The following is a 23,078-nucleotide window of genomic DNA, read 5'->3' as shown; positions in this document are numbered from 1 at the left end:
TGCTTTCAGAGTCAAGTTTTGTGATCTAGAGATAGACCTATTGTGACCCTATCAGTTACACATAATCTTTGACATCTTTAGAGGAAAATTCCCCTCAAAAAGAAAACATGTATCTCAGAATGAATTTTTGATTTTCTGTACTCTGCTACTTACATTTTTCATGGTTGGGGATATAAGTGGCTTGCAGAGCATATGCTAATTAATTTCCATTGCAAACAGCACAGCCATGACTTTTCCTTTATATTAAGCTCTGAGCAGGTGGTGTTTTCTTATCATTTATGTTCACTTCATCTGCTGTCATGAAAGGCAGAAATCAGAGATGTGCACTGTAGTGTGTGTGTGTGATCAAATGATGATAAATAGAACAAGGTTGTATATACTTTGGTCAGAGAAAATATTTAATTTCAAATCTTTAGCAACAGAAGTGTGTGAGATGGGACTGAGCCCTCCTGTCTGTCATCACAAAGTAATTCAACAAAATCTAGCAAACCTCTTGGTTTGTTCATATTCCTACTGGGAAATGATGAATCACAGCGCAGAATTAGTAAAAAAATGGTAAGATATTGTCACTAGTTAATAGAACATAGTTCTGTAGCAATTAGAAACTGAGCCTCTAAAACCGGGCTTCATATTTATCTTCTGTGATCTCAAATCACCTTATTTTAACAAATCTATCAGCCCTGATTTCCCCATATTAATTGTCTTTTTATTTACTTATCTCATACAAGTTGGTGAGATTTAAGGCTATATTACTGCTACTTTTTTATTCTATTATCTTATCTGATATTTTATAGCTTCTAGGTTGTTAAAGAATATGTGAATTTTTAGTAGAATACATTCAAGCACAAATACAAACACTGTCCTTTCAAATTTTCTACAAATGTCAAAGCTTTAAATTTTTGTTCCATCATATGCTCAGCCATTACACTCATTTTAATAACTTCCTTTATTATTGAACAGGTCAATAAATTTTAAGATGCTCTATTACAGCTATAATTTTACATACATTAAGTTAGTAAGATAGAGAAGTGACTTTCTGATGGAACAGCTTTGACTAGTACAATTTTGTCATAGATGAACTGATAATTTTTTTAAATCTTCTTTTTAAAAGAATCATAGCACATTAATATATGCTCACCCATGTTTATAGCAGCAAAGCTTGCAATAGCTAAAACTTGGAAACAGCCTAATTGCCCAATAACTGGAAACTAGATATAGATGGGTTTTTTTAATATAAAATAGAGTACTACTCAGCCATAAAGAATGAGAAACTGGAAGGTATTGATAAGTGGATGCACATTGAGGACATATCCTTAAGTGAAATTAATAGGACACGCATGTGTAAATTACAAGTAGTTTCTCTGGTGTGATAAACTAAAAGTATAAATAAGAATCAAAATGTATGATTGATATTACATAATAAGAAAAAATATCTAAAGGTGTAGAGGAAGTGGGAAGAGTAGGGTGAAGGGAAAAAGGGAAAAGAAAAAATAAGAGAAAAGGAAAAAACAGAAACAAAGTCTTTGTTTCTAATAAATAGGGGAGGGTGGAGTGATGAGGGTAGGGGAATGTGGAAAAAATAAGAACCAAGCTACATCATGTAAAGGTACAAGATCCCAATGATGAATGTAACTCTACTGTACCTAAAATGTACCACTAAGGAAAAAGAAATTCTTCTTTGTCACTATAGTCAAGTAATCCCCGAGTGCTTTTATTTTGAGGCAACAGTCACCATTTTAGAAATAAATCTGACATTAGGTACACAACTGATTATATTTAAAAAGAGACATTAGGGCAATTAGAAATCAACAAGAAATTCATTTAGAGCGCACCAAGGGAATTCTTTATATAACACGTTTCCCTCAATAAAATTAATATTTGCCAGTAACTTATAGTATGCTTCATTCACAATAAAAACAATTGAGACTGTGTTTTATTCATGGCAATTTCTGACTCAGTGTCTATTCATTGGTGAAGTGTGAATTAATTGATATAAACAGTTGACTTGATACAGAAAAGAATAAGATGTTTGTTTTGTTTTGTTTTGTTTTTTAACTGTATTGAGTTTATTGGTACATTTTAGGTATACAGTACAGTTACATTCATCATTCGGATCTTGCAATCCTTACATGAGAGATTTTGGTTATCATTTAGAGAAAAAGATGTTTTTAAAGCTTTGAGATAAAACTTTAAAAAACAGCTACCATGTGGTTTATACAGATGTACTCTCTGGTCTTTTATCCTATCTTCAAAATCCAAAGTATCATAACCTTATAGCCTTTGTAAAATGTAATTATTTGTTTGTCTGGTTACTACAACACAATCAGTGCTGCCAAAGAAAACACTTAGTTTTCTAAAAACAAAAGTAACATCTCCATTTACACCAGTAAGTTATTTTTGCTTTTTGTCATGGTAGAGAATTATTCATTCATGGACAGAGCTGCTGACTGAAAACTTTTAAAATACGGTTCAAGTTAACACAAGAAAAAAAGGCAAGATACCAGTTAGAATTCCTCTCAACATAGAAGCATCTATTCTCCTACCGACATGGACATATTTAACCTTAAGCAAGAAATGACAGAAAATATTTCAAGCAAAGGGTCACCTCTACCAGAAAGCCGGACACAGATAAAAAGGATAATATTATCTTCAATGGATAAAAATATTTTGGAAGAAGTTTTCTGTGCCCTAAAATGCAAAATAAAAGGATAATTAGATTCCGGCTCATCCTACCTAGTTGTAGAGACTTTGCAATTACTCATGTCAATTCTCTGCCATGCAGAACATATTATTTCAAAAAATAAGTATGTTGTTTTCCTGATACATCTAGTCATGAATCTTTCCCTTTGAATCACAGATAGTAATAAAATTGTAAAATGGTATGTTCTCATCTTTAGTCTAGAAATTTTCTTTTCACTTTAATTCTTATGACTTTTGAAATAAATTAAGTCTTTTTCTCTAGCCCCATTTTATATTGTACTCTCTTGATAAAATTTGTCTTCCTCTGCTTCCTTTATTTCAATAACAAGCATTTATTTCAATTTCAATCTTTCTCCATATTCCTTAGTTTTCATATATTTTTACATCTTCTGCTTTCTCTAAATTTCTATACACCAGCAGTCTCCAAATTTTTAATTTTACTTTACATAGTCCTTATATAATAAACATGATTAAACTGATAACATTTCAGTTAATGTATATGTTTGTTATTCATCTATCACACATTGTGATATTTAGGTCCATGGTATAGCATCCAAGGAAGGATGTACCTAGTTCAGAAAGGCCCAGTTTCAGTGGTATGTACAGGTAAGCATCAATGCTTGGGAGGCCCTTGCATGTGACTTCATGTTCTGCTGTTGCCAACTTGGATTTACTAATAGCACTTGATCAAGAACCTTGTGTAATTCAGCTTTCTTGTTGTTGAGACACAGAGCCTGATAAAACTTAAAGGAGAGGCCTAACTTGTTTCAAGGTTTCAGGAGTTTATCGAAATTAGACTGACACCAAGGCAGAAACATCACAGTGGAAGTGTGTGTCAAAGCAAAGATACCTTAGTTAATGGTGGCCTGAAAGGAGAACAAAGGAATAGTGTCAGAGAAGAAAGTAAAAATCAGAGATAGACACAAAAATTTGTGCCTCCCTGATCCACTCAAATATATTCAGAAGTGCCCTTTATTAATCCCCTGGGCAGCTCCCAACCAGATTTTACCAAACCAGTTTATCCTCGGCAAAGTCCCAGATTACTTTATCCAGTCTTTATAAGGCTGTGGAAAGAGGGAAGTATTAGTTTTGTGGAAAGTATAGTTTTTTTTTGGTACTGATTTCCATTAGCAATAGAAAAGATATTGCATTCCCAGACTATCACCATTAAGGCAGAGGTGTCTTCAATAGGATGACATTTATTTTCCAAGATGGAAAAATGTTAAATAACCGACCTCATGAATTACTGTATCTCTGATTTTGATCCTATATGTCCCAAGCCCAACTGTGCAGGAGAATGATCATATCAGACAGATAATAATGGGAAGAGATATAGCAGGAATATAAGAGCCAGAATTTCCCCAGTTTGCACAGTAACAATTGTAGGTATCTTGTAGATCAAGGGAAGTAGACGATCCTAAATAATCCTTCCAGCTTATCTTTTTGTCCTTGTCTATATACCAAAAAGTTTGTGTCTGCAGTGGAGAGACTCCACCTCAATACAAGAAGATAAAAGAGACTGACTGGGGTTCCTGGGGATAAAATACTCACGACTGAGTGTATTTCAGTGTAGAGATACAAAAATTCTTCTTCAAGTACCTTGTTATAGGTACAGGGACACAGGCAAGAGGAACTCTGGAGTCAAATCAGCTTGTCACCTCATATATGTGTAAGCAGGTCTATGCACACAGCTGCTGCAGTGACATTCCCAGCGGTCTACACTGTCAAACTTCCTCTGAGTTTGCACAGGAAAGGATTTAAGAGAAGTAAAATCGAATTGAAATGCAATATTTTATATTAATAAAAGATTATCTGATATTTTGATGATTTATGCCAGATATATCTAAAAAATAAAAAGTGGATTCCCCAAAGTACCTTTGTTTGTTTTTGATATCAGAGATTGAACTCAGAACCTTGCACTTGCAAGGCAGGTGGTGACACCACTGAGCTAAAACTCTGGCCCACTCAAAAGTATGTTTGAATAGATACAGATTTTTTTCTTCCACTGACTCTGGAAAAGTTTTTCAGACAAAAGAATGAAAAAAAAATTGAGCTCATTTGTATTAAATTTTAAAACTATCTTAAAATATATATATGCACAGTAACTTAAAGTTAAATCCTAAACTTTAATAAATATATGTAATATACAGTAACAAACTTGCAGGCTTATGATTATGTGATTTTTGGAATTCCTACAGCAATACAATCAGAAAGAATAAATGATGATTCAGCCTCCATTGAATATACTATGGGAGAAAAATGTGTTTTGATCCCAAAATTAAAAAAAAAATCTAAGCATGAGTTGATGAATTATACATTTAAATATAAGAATAAAACAAATATGTTTAATGTAAGTCTTTTGATATTAGGTACAATTTTAGAAAAATATGCTAATGTGAGTTAAAGATTTTTTTTGTGTGGGGGGGGTTGAGACAGGGTCTCACTATGACGTTCGGACTGCCCTGGAACTCACTGTGTAGCCCAGGTTGGTCTCGAACTCACAGTGATCCTCCTGCCTCAGCCTCCCAAGTGCTGGGATTATAGGAATGTGCCACCAGGCCTGCGAGTTAAAGATATTTTGAATAACAACATGAAGTCTAATAGAAAATAAAAAATCAAAAATTAGCTTACGTTAAAACTAGATATCATGTGGCTCACGCCTGTAATCCCAGCACTTGGGAGGCTGAGGCAGGAGGATTGCTGTGTGTTCAAGAACCACCGGGGTGCATAGATCCAGGTCAGTCTCAACTCCACAGTGAGACCCTGTCTCAAAACAACAACAACAACAATAACAAATAAATAAATAAAAATAAAATTAACTTTAAAAATACTAAATATCTTTTGCTTAGGACATGCTATAACAATAAAAGTACTAATGATAGAATATGAAATAATATTTGGAGTACACATATCTGACAAGTTTTACATATAGAATATACAAAGAACTTCTTCAAAACAATGAACATCAGAAAACCAAATAGAAAATTGGTAAAAGGCTTGAAATATCAGTTCACAAAATATAATAGTTAAATAGATCTTCCTGCCTCAGCCTCCAAAATGCTGGAATTGTAGGCATGTGGCACTATGGTTGGCAGTAAATAAACATTCTAAAAAGCCATTTATTACCTTCAAAGCTGAGAGAAACATTAAGTAAATGCACAATGATATCAGTTTATAGCGGTCATGATGACTAAGATGACTAGACCTTAACATGTATTGTTAGGTATGTGGAGTACCTGGAACTCACGTTTACTTTTGTTGGGAATGCAAATTAGTATGAGCACAAAACTGGTTAGAAAATAGTAAACAGAGAATAGTCTACAACACGGAAACTAACATAAAAAACTGTATAATCATGAAGAGGTGGAAGGATTGCTCAAGCACTGTTTGCAACAGCTAGAAACAATGCATGCATTCCACAAATACATTACTGTGGTGTAATTGTACAGTGTCACACTATGCACCAATGAGGCTCAATAAGCTATAATTGCAATCAACCACTGATCTCGTAAGTATATTTTTTAAACAAATGTATTTTGCTAAAACATTACTGTATTCATATCTTTTACTTTTTAAACTACAAACAAGAAAACAATTTAAATGTTAGACAAAAATGTAGACAATGTGGGATTATCCACACAACAAACTGCTGTACAGGACTAACAAGATAACATAGAGCAGGAGTCAGTCTACTGGTTAAATCCAGCCTGCTGTCAGGTTTTGTAAATCAAATTCTACTGAAACTCAGACATGCTGATTCATTTATGTATTGTCTGTGGCTGCTTTTGCTGTATAACTGCAGAGTAGTGACATAAAGTTTCACAAAGCCTAAAATATTTGTTACACAAACCTTTTATAGAAAAATGTTAACTTAGATAGGTAAGAATAATTCATCATACTGTACAGAAAATGAAATCACTTGGATAGAGATTTTAAATGTCTAAATATTTCTTGTTTCATCATATCATAATTATCTATAAATAATAAAAATACATAATGGAACAAAGACTTACACATTTAGATGTTTAACAATTTTTCAAAGAGAGGACATTTAAATGAGAAGAGAAAATACCAGTCTTGCAGTGCCACCAGTCCGAGTCATCCCCAAAGGCCCCAAATATGTTAACAAAACCAAAGGGCCGAAGGCAGGAATAAATTTGGGTCATTCAAGAACCAGAAAGAAAATATTAGAATAATATGATAGGTAAGATGCAATTTTAAATGCAAGAGGAAGACACAGAGACATTAGGGCAAGGTGTGACTGACTTAAATTCTTGGATGCCCTCTTAAACCCCCAACAGTTTTCTGTGATTTAAAAGAAAATTAATCAAAGAAGTGATAAAATATACTTCATGCTTCTACCACATGACTATTTTTGTGTAATAGAGAAGAAAGAGATTATAGAGGCTCCTAAAGAAAGCACAGCCAGAAGAGCTATGGGACACCATGGGAGATCAAGCAGAAGATGAAGGTCTGACATGAACTAGGGTAGAAGCTATAGATATGGAGAGATGGGCTCACTGAGGCTACATTTTCAAAACAGTAAGATTTATGTAAAGTAAAGAAGGGTGAAAAAGTTTAGAATTAAGGATGACATCTTATTTTGGGGTCAGAATTGCCGGGAGAATATCCCTACTATTACTAAAAAGGCAAATTTTGGCAAAAAATGATCATGAAGGAAAAGAGGATGGACAGGCAATGAATGGTAGCTTTGTTAGTTTTATGTTATATTCAAATAGTAAAACTGTATAAATGTATTCAGCTGGAGGTGTGTACTAATGCAATCTGACTGAAAATTAATGCATTATGAAATCAATTTAGTAGGATGTGATCAGAATTTTTATTAAAAGAATAAAGTAGCAAACATAAGATCGTGCCATACATATTAAGGAGGATTTTTGCCTTGCAAGTTTTTTGGTTGCAATACTAAATTCATAGATACATGTGGACTAGATTATAGTGTGAAATGGATTTCTTTTTCTGATTATAGTCAAAGAATTCTGAAAAACACAGACTTAGGGGAAAATCAGAGTAGTGAAAAAATAAGCCAACTATCAGGCCCTTTATTGAGAGGTAACCAAGAGGAGAAATCAGCAGCTAGTGAGGCAAGGTGAAAACTAGGAGCTTGATAATCACTGTGTAGCATATAATATATCAATTGGATAATGCTAAACCAAACTATGTTATATGAATTATGTGCATTCAATATTGCTCAGCTGTTTTCTCAGATCAGAGTTCTTTCTGGAAAAAGAAGGTTGAAAGAATGGATTGTCATTGTACTAAAATGCTGAGATTTTTCTCCAAGCTTGTGTCTACTAAAGTGTCTTAATTACTTTCTCCTTGCCAAAATGCAATGACTAACACCCACAACTCTGAGGAAGAATGGTTTATTTTGGTTTAGAATTTGTATTTGTTTTTTTTTTTTTTAATTCCTTTAGTTCTTCTTTCGTATTTTGACTCACAGTTTGTAGAAATTTCAGTCCATAGCCAGCTGGCTCCCAGCCAGCGTGTCACAGTAGAGGGGTAGGCACTGGAGAATTAGCTTATGGAATGGCAGGCAGGAAGCCAAGAGAGAGAGGTCAAAGAAAGAGGCAAGAAGATATACCCTGCTAGTCCACACCCCCGTGGATCCACCTCCTCACGCTGGGCTGCACTTTCCATCACATTTAGCTATAAAGCCATAGCCATCAGTAGACTAACCCAGTGCTGAGTTTCATGCCTCCAAGACCCAGTCACCTCCCCATATGAGCAAATGAGGCCTTGTAGGACATCTGGATATAAACTGTAACAATCTTCCTTAGGTTCCCAAAAATATCATTTTCTTCAAAAGGCATTTAGTCCATCTCTAAGACCTGCCAAAGTCCTAAGAGTTTCACCATTGCTGAAAAGTGCAAGTCAAAAGTCTATGGGATTTAAGGCAAACTCTTAGCTGTGAGCCCTTTAAATTCAAAAGGAAGTTAAAGGTTGCTGATATGCAAAGGCACAAGGCAAACGTTACCATTCAAAAAGGAAGAAACGGGAACAGACAGAAACAGGACCAAAACAATATCAGCATCTTCAGGGCAAACATTAAACCCTGCAGTTTCAAGTTCAGAAGCCACAGTAATTTGTGGCAAGATGTGAAGTTCAAACTCCTTGGGCAGTCCTGTCCCCATGGCACTATCAGTTAAGGCTGTAGCTCCCATGGCCCCTCTTGGGCCAGGGCTGCTTACGTCTTGGAACTTCAATCAACTGTTTCACACTCTTGGTTTATCCAACTTTCAAGGGTCTCCAGTGTACTTTTGGCTTCACACTCATAGTTTCACACACTTCCTTCTTAGAGGCACACTACCTGGCCTTCCAGGCCTTGTGATATCCTGGTGGAAGCCTCCCTGACCTCACAATTCTTGCATTCTGTGTGTGTGCAAAACCAGCACCATGTGGATGACAACAATATCACCTACCACCCACTTGAGCAGTAGCTGAGCACTTCTGCAAGTTGTAGGTAGTTGTAGAAGCCTCTGTTTACCAGACAACTGAGCAGGGTGAATTGATTCTTGGGAAATCAAATCTTATTCCCTAGGCTGCTGCCATCTTGGAACACAGTGCCCTGGGACTCTTTACTCAAAGCAAAGTCTTTCATTTTTCCAATTTTGACCCTTCCAACTACAGGGGTTTATTGGTTCCCATGATGCCTGCAACCATTTTTTCTCTTGTTCTATTCCAAAGTATTTGGCTTCGTTTTGATGATCCATCCCTTGTAGTCCCCAACTTTGCCACAGCTTCCATTATAACCAAACTCAAAACTTTTTAAATCATTCAGAAGTGTCATTTGCTCTTGATTTTTCAATTTCAATACTTGAATATTAGACTTCTGGGTATCAGAATTAAATTTTAAGCCTGTTTAAAATGGTGCAAGCTTAGAAAAGAAAATCCCAAAATCACTTTTATAGGTAATATTGGAGTGCTAAGGACACCTGAATCTATTGTACGTGAAGGGCCAAGTATACATCACTTACCACAAACATTACTGTTCCCTAAGCAATCAAAATGTTCTGTCAAACTGAGGAATTTACTTACATTACAGAAGTTTTCAAAGGACCAGGATACATTGTTCTGCTGTACAACTTGTACTCATGATTACTAAGAACATAACTGCTGACTGTTTAAAAGACTTATGCTTTTGACACAAGTACCTTGGTGCGGGATTCTATTCTGTTCTCGTATCCTAACTATACAAACTGGTCCAGTCAGTTTTCATACACGCTTTTAAGTTGGAGACACTGTATGTCCGTTAGGCATCGGTGTTGTTTTACACTTTTGTGGAAGGGTTTGCTGAAGTTTTGCTTCTAGAGCTACTAACACTTCTTGGTCTGTAAAACATAACATTTTAGTAAATTTTGTCATTGAATCTAGCTTGAAGTCTGTTAAATGTCGAATTTACTTGTCAGAAGACAGAAAATTAGCTCCAAAATTCCAAGTTCACTTTCTGAGTGAACTGATGATTACTTCATTAGAACTTTCTCCAGTGTCCATTTGATGAATTAGTGCTAAGAAGATAGATTGCAAATCAAATGTGTGGGGCAAGAAAGGATTCTGGCTAGTTGACAATCTAACTGAATCATTCACCCAGTTATTACTCAAATTATCAATTAACTTCCCTTGTCTAAACTGGTTAATTCAGGTTTAAGTTCTACTTTTCAACTCAAAAACCTCAACATGTATCCAACTGTTCTAATTGAGTCTCATAGCGTTTCCATGATGATTTAAAATCTAATAGTAGTAAAATACTGGTGAAAGAGAATCACAACTGCATTTACAAATAAAAAAACAATATCAAGGAAAGCATAGAGAATCTGATATAATGTTTTCCCCTGTCCAATCTTTGAATACATTGAGATATGAAATAATTATTCAATTTAAATTTATAACACTTATGCTATTTGCATATGTTGATTAGTTCATTGCCTAGCTTTAAAAAAATCACTTAGTAAAACATAATTCAATGATTAAATAATTCAATACATGACTAAAATAAATTTTAAGATATCTACATACAACTACTGTGATAGGTAATTTTATGTGTCAACTTGACAGGGCTACACTATAACCAAAATGCTGATAAGGCCTCATTTCATAAGGTGTCCATAACCATAATGTCCATAAGTGTCCGTGAAGGCATTTTATGTCATATATCTCCTTATTCATTTATCATTATTAATATTCTAAGCAAATAGGCACTATGCTAGTTGGCTTTAAATACTTAATATCATCTGTAGAATTTTCTCTCCATTATACCTCATCACTGTCTATAATTAGACTATTTATATTAACTTCTTTTCTGGCTACAAAATGCATGCCAATAGCTATTTGAAAAGAGCAGCATAGATTTGGAATGCATTTACTCAGCAAACATATGGTGGCTGTTATGTGAAATATACTATTCTAGTTCTTGAAGATAAAGCCAGAAACAAAATAATATTCCACATCCTATAGATATTTTGTTGCAATAAGAGATACAACTATTTCCTTTATTTCTTTGTTAATGTATTGGTACATTTTAGGTATACAATATGCTGAAATTCATTATTGGGAGTTTGTACCTTTACAAGATACATCTTGGTTATTTTTCCCCGTTTGCCTGCCCTCCCTATTTACAAAGACTTTGTTTCTATTTTTTTTTCTTTTTTCATGTTTGTTCCTTTCCTTCTTTCCCCTGCCCCTCCCACTTCTCCTTCCCCTTTGGACCTTTTCTTGCTATTTCTCCTTATCTATTACATTATTTAAGCTTGTGGTTATGTAAATATAGGCTAAGGAGGCAGCAGTTCTACTGCAGATAGAATGGTTAGGACACATCATTCTGAGGCTGTGATAACCAACGCAGAGCTGAAAGACATAGCAAAACAAGCCATGAAAATATTCAGTGAGAAAAAGTTATGCCAAGGAGTTGAGAGAGAAACATACTCGATGCACTGAGAGGCAACAGGAGATCAATTTGCTGTACCACACTGAGCCAGGAGAAGAGTGAAGGAACTAAACCAGAGCCAAATTATATAGGGTCTTACACACATGTGTAAGAAACTCAGACTGCATTAAATCTGAAGGAAATTCCCAGAGGGCTGAAAAGAGACATGGCGTGTATCGTATGATTTTTCATTTTAAAAGTAGTTTCTTCTGACTATAATAAAATAACTGATCTTTTTCTTTTCATTCCTAAAAAAAGAACAAGACATTTCCATCATGAGCACTATTTGTTAAGCATTGACCATATGTTTGGCCCCAACCTAAGCATTTTAATGTAACTATACATTTTAACCTTGATAAAACTATTACAACTATATTAATGTAATTATGTAATTTAACCCTAATGCATCTACTATGCTTTGAGAATAAATTTCACCAAAGCTTGCAAGATTCAGAAAAGGTAAAGGAAAGATTTAAAACTAAGATTCCCTAACTTTAAATTCAAACTGTGACCATTAATTCAGAAACATTTATACAGATAATTAGCTCACATAATTTCTCATATATCAATCAAGAGTAAATACAGTTCTCCCAAGGTGTCCATGAGCCACTGGTCCTAAGAACCTTTGCAGATATAAAAATTTTAGCATACTCAAGTTCCTTGTGTAAAGCTGCACGGTCTCTGCATATACCCTATATGCATTGTTTTGCACACATTAAGTCATCTCTATATTACTAATCATAGCTGCTGCAGTGTCAATGCTGTGTAAATTGTTCTTGTGCTGAATCTCTAGGGAACAGTGAGAAGAAAAACATCTATACACATTCAATAGAGATATTATAATTTTTCCAAATGTTAATAATTCATGTTTAGTTAAATTTCTGGATGGGGGGTCAACTGTATTACAATATAAATATACTTATGCTAATCAGTAACGTAACAGGTATTAAGCAAAGCAAAATATCACAAACATTATCATTCCTTCTGTTGACTTATGACATTTTGAATAATTTAACAAGGCAACAGGAAGGTGAAGCAATTTCAAAAATAAAGATTTGGCATTTCCATGTGATGTTCTCCACAAAATTTGTCTTCAGATAGCTCAACACAATTTTTCTCCAAAGACTGTTTCAAGTCACTATTAAGTAGCAATTTTGTGCTTTCTCATTTGTTTGCTTTCAGGTAAAATGAGCCCTCGATGCATGGGATGAGGGTATAGAAGAAAGAGACTGGGCCCAGTTTCCCCTGACTCCCCCAGAGCATAACAGGGAGGCTCTACGCCTGGCCTCCTTTAAGAAAATAAAATAGTATGCAGAATGGAACATATATAATAGACAATCTAAGTGAACACACATACAAAGAGCTGCAAATTAGAGAATTCTGTCTGAAACTAGTGTCAAGTATGCAAAGTCACTGATGAGAATAATTTGAAGAAATGGAAATTATTTTTATCTTTTTAAAATGTGTGCTAACCATAAAATAGTCATATTTGTGGTATATGTAAATATTGCTTATCTTTCCTGATGTTACTTCCAAAAAAATACTAACTTACAGTATACAGTGGTTCTAAGTACCGTGCCTTGGTCATGAGTTACTTCTCTGAATGAATGTTCAACTTCATGAATTAAATATATTCTTCAATAAGAGATTTGTACAACTATTCAATGAGTTTAATGAGCACAAGAGCCCTGGGGATCTTAGATAACAACTAGCAACACTGACCAAAACTTAAATTAAGTGTCTTTTGCCAAGAGCATAGTATCCCTTAAACGATCACATTGGCCAATGCCCCTGCAGCAACTAATACTTTCCACTGCCTTTTTTTTGGTCATGAGTACACACACATTGCTGTTTTTCTCTAGCTTGCGCCTTCATTCTCTAAAAACACTTGGAAGAGACAGTTGATAATGAAGGTTAATAAATAGAACCAAAACCTTGAAAATGAATTTTATATATATGAAAACACTTTGTTGATTTTGAATCATGACAGTGCTAACTTCCAGAGATTTTATTAATAGAGCAGATCTGAGGATGAAATTTCAAACTCAAATCCCATATTACACAAATTCCTATAGGCACTTAGATAATATATTCTGCTTAGCACAATCAACGTCATTAATCATCATTGATAGTAACCTTTTGGACAATTTAAAACATTTTTCTTTCGACATGAGTATTCACTGTACCATTTCATGTATAAAATCTTCCATTGGTCAAATTGTATTTACATAGCAATGTAAAAAACGTGATTATCCCAATCAAATTGTATTTCAAAGATTTGTGGGTAGGAGTGTAGTTAAATGGCAGCATTTATTAGTGTATTCATGGCTCTGGGTTCAAACAAACAAATCCGAAATACACCTTGTACAGTGAATATCAAGCTAGAAATGTGCTAATGAATTTGAGAACTAATTGGAATTATCTTTGGAACTCACAATCCATTTTCCTTTTATTAATATATTGATTTACTGGGACTGCCATAACAAATCATTATCGAATGTGTGACTTAAAACTACAAACATTCATTCTCTCACTGCTGTGCAGACCAGCAGCCAGAAATAAATGTTATCAGGCTTGATTCCTCATGGCGGTTCTAAGAAGCCTTTGTTTCATACTTCTCTCCCCTAGAGCCCAGTGACTGACAGCATCTGTAGTGTCCTGTGTCTTATAGCTTCGTAACTCCAATATTACTCTGCCTCCGTGCAACTTTTTTCTGTATTTCTTTTGTGCTCCTGTCTTCTTATAAGCACTTGTGCTATTGATTTTAGGCCCATTCTTAATTCATTAATTATAGCTGCAAAAAATATTTGTCTAGGTTCACATTGATAAGTAGGAGGTTTGGGACTCATGCATATCTCTTGGGAGCCCAAAATTAAAGACACTATAATTAACATGGTATGATCAATATGTCTGATATGCACATATATATATATATTATATATATACACACATATATTTTCTATATTATATATACACATATATTAATATATATACATATATTTTTGAAAAAATTCATTTAATAAAGTGAAACTAACCCTGGGTCCAAGCTAGAAAAAAATTTGAGTGTGAAGTGACACATGTAGGTGATAATGAAACAGGTAGAAATGTAGACTTCTTTTTCAAATGACCACAATGTAAAAAGGAAACACACACACACACACATACATACATACATATATTTTTTGATATGGGGATCGAATTTGGGACCTCATGCTTGCAAGGCCGGTGGTGGCACCACTGAGCTAAATACCCTGCTCTGGATATATTTTCAGAAAGATTAGAATGCCTCAACTTGAATGTCACAGAATAATCTATGATTTTTATCAATGGCTAAAATTACTGACTTCTGTTGAAAAGTATTTTGTAAGTAGTATCAAATTTGCTTAGATATATTTTTATAAGAAATATTTGTGTTATCCTGTACTTTGTTTTATTCTTTTGCACATAAGCATCTCTAAATCTGCTGTATAATTTCTGTTTTTATTTTACAGAAGCATCTCTCAAGGAACATTAAAGCAAGCAAAAATGTTTTAAGAAATGAGGACATAAACAGAAATTTGCAATGTAGATATAGCTGTGACATCAACATCAGTAACAGTAAAACAAAAATGTATAAAGTCAGCATCAAGATAGGAAGAAAAGGTTGAAATGAGAAGCAAACAAGAAATATAAATGGAAATGAAAATAATCAGTGGTTTCCAGTAATCAGAAAGTTGAATAGAGAAAGAAAAAAAAATACCAAATTAAAATAAATTTGCACTAGAAGCTTCTTGCATTAGATATTGCCTTTGAGTCCCTTTAAAATCTACTGGCTTCATCTCATAATCCATGTAGTGCTCTGGAAACTAACTTACACAGGACTAGATCAGTTCACAGCCTGTGTACAACCTGCTTCCTGCTGAGAGCTTTCTTGAGGTTCTAACTGGTGTGCAGCTTGGGAACGCTTTCAGCAGTCACTCACAAGCTGGAAATGCTATATAATCACTGCTCCATGAAGCAACATTTGGCTGATGGTGAACATTAGGTGATGAAATTTCTCCTTTTCTTCCTCTGAGCAGATATTTTTGAGGTACAGTTTATAACCTATCTATAAATCCCCTTTCTAATAAAGTACAGAGCAACTATAGCCGTGTTCTTCTATTCCTAAATGGCTGAAAAACACATCTTTTTACTGACTGTTTAACTTTCTGTTTAAGTTCTTTTTTCCTGAAATCAAATTTTCAAATAAATGTTTTAGGAATAAAAGTTTGTCTCAGGTTTTGCTTTAAGGGAATCCCAGGCTAAGATATATTTATCTTTTTATCTGGTTTACAAAATGCATTGCAATTATTCCAAAATTGTCTTGTTATATACTAAAATAAATCTTGACTTTCAAGATCAATCAATATTTTCATAAATATGTACAAATATTCCTAAGTAACAAAGTTATAGTTTAGCTAAATTCTGTTTCTGACTACCCAGTTAAAAACAAAACAATAATAACAACAATAAAAAAAAACTTTGGCTATCTTGTGTTGTCTAGACAGAAAGTGTTTAGGAAACTCGAAAAATGAAATGAAATGTAATGAAAGTATGTACTACTTAATTATTACCTATATTTTCTTTATTCAATTTGATATTGTTTAGTAAATTACATTTTACTTTTAAAAGATACTTCTTTACTCTTGGATTACAGGACAAGAAAGAAGCCATATGGAATTAAAACAACTGTCATATTTTTTTATTATGAGATGATCTGTATCATAGTGATTCAATAAATCCTTTGTAGCAATTTCTCTGCAGGCATTGAAAAGTCAATGATGAGAGTGACCCAGGCTCTGACCTCAAGAAGCAGGATGGTATAGCAGCAGTCAGCCAAGTCAACAAGACCACAGGGCTGAATGAAAAGGCCAACTAAACTGAACCGAGGGTTCACAGAAGTCACACCTCTTAAAACTGACAGGTAAAAGTTTGGGTGAAATCAATATTTTAAAAAATCACTGATATGATAACCAAAATAACTGTCTTCTTTTTAACTTGGGAGTTAAATCATATTAAATTATATCTCAAGAATGAGTAAAAAAGATCCTATCAGATTTCTTGTGTTAATCCCAGCCCAGTAGGAGAGAAAGCTTGTCATATCTAATTTTTGGTGAGTTGATGTTTTTCTAATTCTTTATCTCTTTTTCCTTCTTTAATTGCTTTTTGGAAGCTTCTAACATTTTATTGCAAGAAGGATTATGCTTAGTAAAGCCTCTTGCGAGAGAACATGATCTGTAATTTTAACATATAACACTAAATTCTCTATATCATGTTTATGAATATTTTTCAATTTTCCAGATTTTGATTTATAATTATATTTTTCACTTTCACCAACGTGCCATTTACCGTACAGAATTTAACTAATTCCCATAATAATTGTGTATAATGTCTTCCGTATGAATTTGATATAAATGTTAATCACATTAAAATAACTATTTTAATATAGCCATTTTTGTCCTAAACAACTTAAAATTTATAACTTCTGTTGGTGTCCCTGTACTATTGTCATTTAAATATATTTTATTCAGTAGGTCTACTGATGTCCATTAATGGGGCAGATAAGAGAATATTTTTTTTATCTTGTCCTTATCCACATGAGAAAAGGAAAGCCTATTTGGTTGGTGAAATACTGCCATCAATTAAACCTCCTTTAATTGTTCCTTAAGATTATTGGGCCTCCATGACCATAACTCTGCTTTGGCTTTGACCTACTAATGGTTACCTTCTTCCCTGGTTTTTGTCAAAAACTAAACATCCAGCACTCTTTCTCTGTTTCTTTTCTTCTCTCCCTCTCCCTTCTCACTCTGTCCCAGCTCTTTTCCCAAAAGCAATAACTCAAATCAGCCTTTGTGTTAAGTTGCTCCACAAAGATAAGAAAAAGTAAAAAGTTTAAATTTGAACTCAGACCTAAGTCAGGTTCTACAAGCTAGATTTTCTTTCAGTAAGTCCGCATTGACATTTAGTAGAACAGCATTGTATTTTCAATACATTCTTCATTTGACAACACTCTGGGGGACGTTATAGACGAGTTTCATGTCTTTAATGTCTACTGCAATGTTATAAAGAAATAAATTTATTAATTTCCAAATGGTGACTTGCTGCATTTAATTATACACATTTGAATGTGTTTCTTCTGTGCCTACCCATGTGCTATGCATGGAAGAATTGCAAAAATAATTAAGACAACTAAGGAACAGAGATTTACAACTACATCACAAAAGGCATGTGATATAAAACAACAGAAAATGTGCAGATTGATACTGAGAAAGAGGTAGGAAGTTCCTCACCAATGTGGAAGTTTGCTAGGCCTTGAAAAAATGCACTAGATAAAAGAATAATCAATTATGTGATCTTCCATTGAAACACAAATTAACTTTTTCCTTGTAGAAAGAGTTTGGTTGACTTTGAAATATTAAATATGTGAGATAAGATCACACAAAAGAATACAGAAAGTAGTGCTGGCCTTTTTCCATTGGTTAGCACTTAATAGACTCCTCAGGGAAAATGTTTTAAGTTAATGTTCAGAAATCAATTTCAACATTCTTACATGCATGAGACATCTCCAATTAAAAACCATTAATAAATCATGGGCTAGTTAAAAATTAGTTTATTCTAAAAGTGTTAACATAGCATACAGTGGTTTTTGAAGGTAATATTTCTCCAATTTTTCTAAGAAGTTTACAGAAAGGAAAGTCTCATCATCTAATGTTTTCTCAAGTGAAAAGCAGATATAAAAGTACAACCTAATTTTCTGGGTCGTTGCATGACATTCTATGTCTGTCTCAAGCAGCTATTCATATTGGGGAAATAAATATTTCCTTCCTCTCTTAAATAATAATCATCTCAGACCAAGTGATAAGAAGAATCATATAACCCCTGTGTTACAAGAAACTAAGTCACAACTGTAATAAGTTGTGAGCGACCTGCCTAAATTAATACAGAGTTGGGTCAAACACATTACTTTCCAGTTGATCAAGTTGCTTTATTAGAAAAGTATTTGGGGGTACAGAGGCATTGAAAAGTATAGTAAAAGATAGTAATCTTTTCAAGAATAAGTTGGTTTTGCCAATTTTTTTCATGCAAGAGCAAATGTTCCTCATTATTTATCTTGCTAAGTAACACTTTTCTAGGATTCTGGAGATTATCCCTGTAAGGCAGTGGTTCTCAACTTCAGCTTCACATTAATATCACCTGGAAAGATGTTAAACAGAATAATCACGATGTACTCCGGGCCAATTAATTCGGAATCTCTGCAGGTAGGACCAAGATACCAGTACTTTTTAAAGGTCCCTGATGAGTTCAGTGTGCATCTAAGTTTGACAACTAGGCCTTTGAGAGTAGAACGGTTCCTTTATTTGAGTCATATAGAAAGTGACTCTTCAACACTGTCTCGAAAGAAGTTTTTAAAGGATGGTTTTACATCTGATCACTAAAATAGTAAACATTTCTACATGTGATGAACATTTAAAAACAAATCTAAAACAATCTCTCTCTAAATGATGTCTTCTCTTCCTAATCTAAGACAAATGTCTTCCCTGCTAGGATAAGCAAAACTATCTGGCTTAATTTCTCACATGCTATGAGGATTTTGCTTCCTGGAACTTATCCAAAGCAGAAATTTCTTTCCCTGTCAAAAACTGAGGACTTTAAAACATGGTGATACACGGATGGACTTCATTGACCAAGATGGAATTCCTATCTTCTTCAGCATGCCTAAACTTTCTAAGCTTTAGACAGGTCTTCAACCTCCTTTTTCGTAGAGTATTTACTTTAGAAAAATATATGTAAATCTTCTCTCAGTCTCTTGCTTCACAACTCGGGGAAATATCTTTTTGGAATATCTAGGAACCACTGTTTTCAAAATGAAACTGTTGAAAGATTTAGTACCTGAGGTTCCCAATCTGTGTGTGTGTGGGGGGGTGTTGTTACGAGTCACTTGAGAAGTTTTTTTTTTTCCCTTGATTCAGACAGAAATCTCAAATCAGTAAAGTGTATCTCTGCTAGTGGCCCGAGATCATCAGATGCCCCCAGATAATGTTAGATGCCATTGGCTGATATTTCCAGCTGTTGTCTCTGCCTCTGCCAGCTTCTACTATTCAACGCCAGCTTGTACTAGATGCCATCTATGGATGGCTGTTCTCTGTTGGTGATCTTTTTGGCTGCTGGTCTCTGAATCTCTTCAGATCTAGCAACCTCTAGCGTACATCGCTCTATCTTTTAAAGTGACCACATTGTCCACATTACTCAAGATAAAACCTTGAACAGGAGAAACTTCCAAGCCCCCACTAACCAAGAAATACACCACGAGGGTATTTACAGGACCATCTGATTGAGACTTTATCTTAACAGGACTCTTGGAGCACCAGGACAGAGCGGTCAGTACAGAGAGGGAGCTCTCCTAGACAGACTTGAGAAGTGTTAGGAGTATGCTGTATGTACAATTGCAAAACTATGTTTAATTCATGTTTAGGCTTGTGATTGTTTCGCACTATGTGGTGTCCGGAAGAGCCCAGCTGTCATGGCAGAAAGGGAGCTGTTTGATTGAGAGCTATCTCTTCTGCAAAAATGGCAGAGCTGAAACCAGAAAATCTTGAAATTGGCTAGCCATGTTTACCACAATTTATTAGGGTTTTTTTGGAAGGTTGGAGATGTTAATACTGTGCCCAGATCTCTTCCTCCCTGATTCTGATCATGTTACGATGGTTCTCCCACCCCTTTTTCAGGGCCTGGAGAAGCGGAAGGAGAAGCGCACAATGCAGACAGCCCAACTGTACTTCTGGTCAAAGCATCCTGGCCTGGAGTGCAGGTGAGAAGCAACCTCAGGGGTCATGGGAGGACAAAGGAAAAAAGAAGGTTGTCCCCGCGCACCTTTCAGGGGCAAAGGGAGCATGAAGGGAAAGGAGGCAGATAGTTGTGTCTGCGATGTCTCGTGCCTGTGATAAATGGCGGGGAATGAAACCACCCCAGCAGACTAGCGGAAGACAACTAGTCACAGACTTGATTCACCTGGGTACAGGTTGACTGAGAAAGCCATCAGTGGTGAATAAAGAAAAACCAGGGAGCTTTATAGGGGATTGTGAAGGGGTCTGGCACATCTCTCAAGGACAGGGGCCAGAGCAAATATTTGCAGTTGGTGTCCATGCAGTAGTCAAGGCAGATGCGTGGATGTTATCAGGTAGTTTGGCAGGGGAAGAAGTTGTGATGGCTGTGCTTGGTAATCTTACTTTTCTTCTATAGCCTCCTGTTCTGTTTCCTATCCACCCAGAGATAGCACGGCCTGAATAATCTGCAGTGTGTTTTGCTGAGGGCTACAGTTTTTTGTATTTGCTATATCTCTTGCTTGAAATTTAACAGACTCATATTGTTCATATCGAGCCTGACAGTGCCTCTCTGCCTGGAACAGGGAAAAGAAGAGAGTCAGGGTGTTGTCATCTAATTTCTTTGGGCACAAATAAGCAAACACAGATGGCCTAATCAAGGAATCAAACTTCTACACACTTACAGATAACCCCATGTGCTGAATACATCACAGCCATCTACCTTTTCTGCACCCTAGCTCAGCTCTCTAGCACTTTTTCTCCAAGTTATGCCAGCATTTAAATTCTCTTGCATTTTGTTTCCATGAAGTTTAGTTCCATCTCTGTCTCATTAGCAGTTTTCTTGAATAAAGTATTCTTTTTCTTGTTTAACTTTGTATAGCTAAATTTTTCCTTTGACAACATAAATTTCATATGTATTCTATTATTAACTAATTATAAGACCCAATGGCCAGTGCGTTTCAACTCTTCAGATCACCTCTATTAAAAGAGCAAAAAGACCTGGAAATGTGGCTCAATTGTACAAGGCTTGTTTGGCATTTGTGAAGGTCTGGATAAAATTTCCAGCCCCTCCTCCCAAATGAGGTGAAAAGTAAAATAGAAAAAAAGAGAAAGAGAGAGAGACAAAGAAGATACTACTCAGGATCTCATAGGGTTACTCTGAGAATAAATTATATCAGTTAATCCTTTTGATGATTAGGGTCAGACCATGTATTCTTCATAAGGCATATCAGGGTGATATAAAATGAACCATGGGTAGATTAAAAAATGTTAGTTGTTAATAATATTGTTAATAATGTTATTGATTTACCATTACTACGACCAGTATGGAGAAATTCTACCACAATGACCAAGGAAAATTCTCTATCATAAGACTTTACAATTTTGAGTTGAACATCTAATCATACGCTCAACAAATATTAGAGACTCAACTATAAATGGTATTCTGGATATTTAAGGCTATGTTGCATTCCACCAAGTAGTTTAAGGCTATATTGCATTCCACCAAGTAGTTTAAAAGTGACTGAAAATCTTCTTGTATTTTTTGGTTCAAAACACCTGGAAATATCCAAAACAAAATCCTGTGCAAACATTAGGAGCTCTTTATTCTAATATCGCCTTTGTCGGTTAGTATTTCTATTTGTTTGGAGAACATAATATGCAGTCTCAAAGTCTTCATCTGTAAAACAGTGGAGTTGTAATAACTTACATGATACACATATGTAATTATAATTATTATTCATATATTTTTAAATTTATATATTTTTAATATATTTAGTTGCGTTGTTTCTGCTTAGAGGACCTTCATATTATACATGAAGTCACTTTTAAAAGCAAGCCTTTTCATTATTTTTTGTATAAAACATCAATAACAAGAAGTTTCAGGTAAGTCTTATTATTGTTTTTACTCTCACCTGCTTTATGTTATAAAATTACACTTTTTCTATAAATCTGAGGTGCATTGGCAAGCTATACGTTTCTTAATTTTCTTCTACTGTGGTGCATCTCTTTGATCATTATCTCCTACAGCGTCATTAAAATCATTCAAGTATTTTATGATTACTGAAGTATTTTAATGTGTTCTCATTTTGACAGTTTGTGCATCTAGTAAAATGATGAAATAAGATTACCGTCAAGTTGAAAATAAACAAAAAAAGGCATGTATTCAAACTGAACACATAATAGCTAAAGTTTAAGCTATAGCTTTGGGTTATTATATGATAGTACCTTATTTATCAAACAACCACTTATTTTTAATTCAGTAATCATTTGATGAATATATACTGGGTGTCTGAAAATAGGCAAAACACAGTTTTTCTAATTCTCATGGTTTTGCAGACTAATGGGGAGGCAGACAGTAGAGAAAAATAAATCACAGGGAATTACTTCACTGTAATTTTAGTAAGCAACATAAGAACATGTAGTCCAATGAAGATATTTTTAAAGGCCTTAAACCAATTATTCATTGAACAAAATGCTTCTTTAAGTGACATATATTTTAAATTTCAGGCTTAGCCAATTATAAGTACAGAGAGATTGTTATACTTTAAATATAAAGTATCTTCCAGTCTCGTGTATTGAATGCTTCATTCCTG

This window comes from Fukomys damarensis, unplaced genomic scaffold (genome assembly GCF_012274545.1).
Source record: "Fukomys damarensis isolate Sample0158 unplaced genomic scaffold, DMR_v1.0_HiC HiC_scaffold_20, whole genome shotgun sequence".
In the NCBI taxonomy this organism is placed as follows: Eukaryota; Metazoa; Chordata; class Mammalia; order Rodentia; family Bathyergidae; genus Fukomys; species Fukomys damarensis.
Note: the sequence above shows the minus strand (reverse complement) of the source record.